This window comes from Lontra canadensis, unplaced genomic scaffold (genome assembly GCF_010015895.1).
Source record: "Lontra canadensis isolate GAN:19392208 unplaced genomic scaffold, GSC_riverotter_1.0 scaffold4, whole genome shotgun sequence".
NCBI lineage: Eukaryota > Metazoa > Chordata > Mammalia > Carnivora > Mustelidae > Lontra > Lontra canadensis.
Window position 1 is genome coordinate 2,017,224 of NW_022630998.1, and position 6,631 is coordinate 2,023,854.

A 6,631-nucleotide genomic window follows, 5' to 3' on the forward strand; every position below is an offset into this window, starting at 1 on the left:
GAAAATGTGAAAAATAAATCTCTGACTCAGGCACACAAGAATATCAACAACGATGACAACTGGGCAGTGTCCCTGGTTCTTTTTCCTTCACTGCCTTTTTTTCCTCCTCCTGATGTACAAATCCCACACAGTGAAACGCGTCTATCTTAAGAATACAGTCGAATAGATTCTGACAAATGTGCACACCCTATAAACAGCAACCATACCGCAGAAACTTCCCTCCAGGCCCTTCCCAATTCCTGTCCTCACCCTTCTGCTAGAGGTAAACACCCTTCTAGCACCACACCTTAATTCTACCAGCTTCTAGTAGTTCGTTAAAGGGATTTGTATTACTTAGCAATAAATAAGAACCAACTACCAGTAGATACAAGGATCAACCTCCAAAAAATTATGAGTTAAAAGAAAAAAAATTAAAAAAGAAGCATATACCATGGTTATTCCAGGTATGTGAAATTCTAGAAAATGTAAATTCACCCTTAGTGACAAAACAGACCACTGCTTGCCTGGAACCAGGGAGAGGGATCAGCAAAAGGAATTACAAATGGGCAGAAGTAAATGTGGAGGGGGGCATCTTCATATATCGAAACTTACTGAATTGTGTACTTAGAATGTGTGCATTTGTTTTGGTCAATTATATCTGAATAAACTTTAATGCCCACTTTCAAGTGGCAAATCAGTTTGCTAGATAAGAAAAGTTTGCCCTGCAAATCATACTGAGCTGTTATGTCAAAAAAATAATTAAGCATTCATAAATTCTTTTAATTCATGAAATTCCACCCTTTTTTTCTCAATATACTTTTCTCTATGCAATCTACCCCCGCCAGCCTATGATTCCAATTTCTGGTATGTTTGATGTCTTGATATTGTCCTCTGATAAAGAGGTCAAAGGCTCTTTTCATTTTTTTCACTCTGGGCTTTGTTTTGGCTTATTTCTACTGACTTGTCTGCAGGTTCACGGGTCTTTTCTCACCGTCCAATCTGTTGTTGTGACCTCCAGTGAATTTCTTATCTCATTTCTCAAATTTCATTTGACTCTTCTGCAGTTCCCATTTGTCTACTCTGAACCTCTATGTGTTCACAGATTATATCAGATTATATCTTCACATTTTTAAAAACATTTACAGTATTTCCCTAAATTCATTTTGGCGAAAGGCTCTAAATTTTCTTTCAATTCAAATTATAACACAACTGTGAATATGTATCATTTTAACCTGAATCGATGACTTCCTGATTCTATGATACACTACTCAAAGCCCAAACACTGTACTCTTTATACTCGAAGCCTCTTCATCCTGTCTAATAGTTTGGACGCATATAAGGTTCTGATAAAAAAAAAACAACAACAAATTTTCAGTTGAACACCAGAAGGGTTATAGTCTAAGAGTGAAGTTAAACTAGACATAGATTATCCTGATCTTTGACACCACTACTCATTAGGAAAATCCAAATTAAAACCACAATGAGATACTACCTTGCACCTTATTAGAATGGCCATCACTAAGAAGACTAGAGACAAATACTCGCATGGATATGGGGGAAAGGGAGCCCTTGTACACTGTTTACACTGTTTGACAATGTAAATCTGTACAGCCACTACAGGGGAAAACTGTATGGAGAATAATCTGAAGATTAAAAAGAACTACAATATGGTCTAAAAATTCCATGGGAATACATCCAAAGGAAATGAACTAACTTGAAAAGAGTTCTTCACCCCCATGTTCACAGCAGCATTATTTACAATCAATCGCCAAGACATGGAAACAAACTCAGTACCCATCAATGGATGGATAATTAAATTGTGATACACACAAACACACACACACACACACACACGAAATACTATTCACCCATAACAACAACAACAAAAAAACCCAAGGAAATCCTACCATTTGTGACAACATGGATAGACCTTGAAGTCATTATGCAGAGCGAAATAAGTCAGACGAAAAAGGCAAATACTGTATGCTCTCACTTATACAAAATCTTTTAAAAAAAGAAGAAAGAAGCACAGAAGAACAGATCAGACTTGTGATTACCAAAGATAGAGGGTGGGGGAAGGGGTTGGGGTGGACTGGAAGAAGGTGGGAAGGTGATCGAAAGGTTCAGATTTTCAGTTTAAGATAAACAAGTTCTATGGGTGTAGCATTTAATATGATGACTGTAGCTAATACTGCTATATGTATTTAGGAGAGTTGTTAAGAGGAAATCTTAAGAGCTCCTATTACAAGGATTTTTTTTTCTTATTTTCTTTCTTTTCCTTGTATTCTATTTATACGAGAAGATAAATGTTAACTGAACCTATTGCACTAATCACAATACATGTAAATCAAGCCATCAGCTGTATGCCTTGAACTTATGCAGTGATGTAGGTCAATTATTTCTCAATAAAAACTGGGGAAAAAACTACTAAAAATAAAGGAAAGAAAGAAATCGACCAGCCTTACAAAGAATGAAACCCAGCTGTGAATCAGCTCAATCTGTTTGGATTAAAGTTATCCCTGCCTACTCTAATTGCCTGCCAGAAGCTAAAGAAATCCTCTCTAGAGAAAGATAACTTCTTTTTTTCCAGAACCTCTGTAATTTTTATATATAATTTCCACAATTCAACAACAACAAAAAATTTTCCCAGGTATACAAAATAAAGGATAAGGAAAAAAAGGCAATGAAAACTGACGCACAGGTGACCCAGATACTAGATTTTAACTGTGATTAGTGTATCACAAGTGATGACAAGATGGAAAAATTAACCAGAAAACTGGACCTTACATCAAAAGAACAAAATGGAAATTCTAAAACTTAGATTAAAAAACAACAACATCTGGAGTCAGGAATGCTATCGAGGCCACCTCGCACCCGCCAGAAGAGGTAAAATTAAAAGTACTCATAGCAGGTGGTGGTAGTAGCAGCTCAGGTTTCTGCAGGGATGTGAGCGGCTGGTGGGTGGCGACTTAGTGGGCACCGCTTGCTCCCCCACCCCCACCCCCACCTTCACAAGCGTTTCCGTCTAGTCTAAGGGTATGAGCACTCTTGGCTGTCTCCAGGGTGGGGCGGAGCCGGGCTGGGGGCTCCGGAGCGGAGGCCTAGGGTCCCAGTTCACAGATGCTTACGCTGCCGGACACCAAGAAGGATGAGTAACTCAGCTGCATGGCTGTGTTCAAGTTCATGAACTGCATCCTTCTAAGCCAGGCGCAGAAGTTCCCAGGTCAGGAAGTGACTGCCACAGTCCCTCTCATGCACACTGGCGGGGCGCCGTGACCGTGACAGCAACAGGCACGGATCAGGGTACTCAGGGCACCCTGCGTCCCAGGTCCGAAGATGACAGAGCGGTCACGACCAGCCGCTTGTTCACCGAGCAGAATACACAGTACTGCTTGCGTGACCTACTCTAACACCGGCAAGATGTGGGTATGTAACCCTCCACCTCGTTTAACTTCTGACAGCCGCACTGTAAGTCACCTCCTGGGGTGCCAAGAGGCGACTTGCCACTAAGATGGGCTTCTCCGGGAACTGGCTCCGGAGGGTTCCAGTGGCTCCCACAATGTCTTCCTCCACGGCTTCATTATTGCTTAAGGTGCGGCTGTGTGGACCGCCCTACGCCAGTCAGAAAAAGCTTCAAGTGCATCAACGGGGATAGCGCGGAGCCGCAGCGCGTGATCTAGGACTGCTGCTTCCGGTGCTAATGGAAATCCCTTCTGAGCAAGAGCAGCTATGGCCTGGGCACATCCCCGCTCCACAGATCAGTCAACAACTCCGAGGTGTGCCGAACGCAAGGAAAATTCTTCCGCCAGCGTGAAGGACCTAGAGAAGTAGGAAGTGGAGAAGAGCCCCTAAGCTCCTGCATAGGAGGCTTACCAGCACCAGGACAAAGCACTGGACACATTCCAGGGGTGGGACAAGGGTCCCACCTTGTCCCAGAGCACCTGGGAGGACAGGGCCTTTGAGTTGCCTATGAGAATGACCTCATATCATACTTTTAGTTAGGGCCATGTGGGATGCCAGAAGAATAGTTTTGGACATCCTGGTCTTGCCCACATGGACACATTCCAGGGGTGGGACAAGGACTTTATCTTACTCTCCTGCACGTGCATTTACAAGCACCCTTGTCCAGGTGCCAGCCAACGATGATGAGAAACCAAAAAGAGCCCCAGTCTCAGCATAACAACACCATCAGGTAGGACCTAGTCCTTAACAAGAAGACAAATGCCTACTTTACTTGGCCCAACACTGAATATCATCCTCTGGTGAAGATAATGTAGTCATAATTTGGTTGCGATATGTGGCTTAATCAAGGGAACAAGATATGCTTGCTTGCAAAGGAAACGTGGTTTGGTATCCCCTATGGCAAGAGATGAAGCCATGTCATCAAGGTCCCTGTTAATTATGGTGATGACCTCACCACTGAGCTGCAGAGCAGTTTGGGCATGTCGTGGCGATCAAAACTTGCAGATGGATTTCAGGTGGGAGTCAACCTCATTGGAGGAGACCTCCATGTGGGGCTACAACAGATGGCAGCCAGAGGACATTATCATCAGATCTCAGCTGCCCAAAACTTTAAGGCACAAGGACTCCCCAACTGGAACCACTCTTCAGACTGCACAAAAAAGACCAATGAGCCTGATAAAAGATGTACCAGGCATCAGGAAGATGGTTACCTTGGCCACCATCAGCTACTACCTGGCTGGGCAAAGCAATGCTCCCCTGCTTCTCTGTGCCCCAAGTAATATAATCATAGATTGGCTGAGCAAGAAGATCTACCAGACCAGGCTGAAAATCATGCTGTTCTGCATCAGGATTCAGTATCATTTCTGTCCCTGCACAACCAGATCAGGGACATGGAGAGCATGGGGAGCTCCAGAAGCTGCATCAAATGAATGAAGAGACTGGGGAGTTCTTGTTGGCAGAAAAGAAACCTTACCTGATGCCGAAGCTAACCATAGAAAGGGAGTTGCTCATGAACACAGATGGGTATGGAGGTGTGGGCAACTGAGGCCCATTTTAATTGAGGCGAGCACACCAGCCACTAAGCTAGAGTGCATGGTCCCCAAAGTCCTTGGAGTCAACCAGCTCATCTTCATGAATGACCACTGCCAGCTGGGCTCCATGGTGATATGCAAAATGGAAGACAAATTTGGGCTATCCCAGTTACTCTTCAAGCAGCTCGTGATGCTGGTATCCATTCCATCCATCTCATCCACCTCCAGGTCCACCATGATGTATCCTACCCTCAGCATTTCTCATCCAGCTTCTAAGAATTCTGGCTTCAGAAAGTCATCACTGCAGCAGATCTTAGAAAGAAGGGATTGGACTTCCAGTGACCCCAACCTGATCAGCTGATGTTCTAGATGACCCAGAGCCCAGAAAAGATTGCCAGCTCAAGCACCTCATCTCTGAACAGGAAGGAAGTGGGACACACAGAGCAGATCATCACAAGGCTGCTGAAGGAAGGTGCCAAGCCAGACCAGCTGGGCATTATCATGCCCTTAAGCAGGGCCAACCCTCCGACCTCATAGAACTCATGCATTTCAGTGGCTCCCTGCACAGCCAACTCTACCAGGAGGTGGAATTCACCCACATGGACACATTTCAGGGGTTGGACAAGGACTTTATCTTACTCTCCTGCACGTGCACTAATGAGCACTGGATTTTTAAACAACCCCAGGCAGCTTCACATGGCCCTAACCAAAGCATGATATGAGGTCATTCTCATAGGCAACTCAAAGGCCCTGTCCTCCCAGGTGCTCTGGAACCACCCGCTGGACTACTACAAAGAACAGAAAGTGTTGGTGGAAGGGCCCCTTAAAAATGTGGGAGCGCCTCCCCCTCTGTGGGAGAGCCTCACGCAGTTCAGCAAGCCCAGGTAGCTAGTCACCACCCTCTACCTGGCAGTCATGTATCAATCTAGGAGGCTACAGTTCCAGGATCAGTCCATGATCAGAAAAGCCAGAGCTGGCCCTGGACCATGAACTCATGAACTTGCAGACCCAAGACCAGATGTGCATGTCTGATGCCAGCCCCAGCAACATGGCTGCCATGAGCATTCCCCACCCACTTCAACGTGCTTATGCACCCCATGCTGCCACTGGGGTATTCTGACAAGCAAACTGGGAGAACCCCCAAGGGTGAGACTGGTCCTGGGGGATGCCAGAAGAACAGTTTTGGACATCCTGGGCTCAGCCAGAGGAATCTTCCTGGCAGCCAGGCCAGCCAGGAGGTGGCATTCCAGCTGTTTTCACAGGACACCCTGGCTCAGGGCTGTATCAGTCCTCCCAGGGGAGCCAGCATGACAGTTACCTTTGTGATGAGTTGAAGTCACACATCAACGGGGCACTGTTACAAGACCCCTCCTGTCAGCACTGAGGAGTAATAGGGTTGTTCCAAAACTAGAAAGGACTTAGTCAGTCAATAACTTATTCTGAGCAATTAAAAAATAAATACATAGATACCTATCTTCCCCTGCTAACACGGAAGGACAACTGTCAGCAATAGGAGAAAAGGAGCAGCTGAGGGATAGAGGAGCTGAGACAGAAGGAGTGCCCACCGCTGGTCACCAGGGCAAGGAGAAAGGAGATTGAAAGAGGAGCCCAAGTGTAGGAGACCGAGCCAGGGAGCCCTCCACCAGCCCCCCGTCAGG

General features: G+C 45.4%; 1 pseudogene; it reads left to right on the top strand.

Annotated features, from left to right (window-relative positions):
• Nucleotides 1–4,446: 4,446 nt before the first annotated feature.
• LOC116863660 lies at nt 4,447–6,357 on the top strand (annotated as a pseudogene).
• Nucleotides 6,358–6,631: the final 274 nt, after the last annotated feature.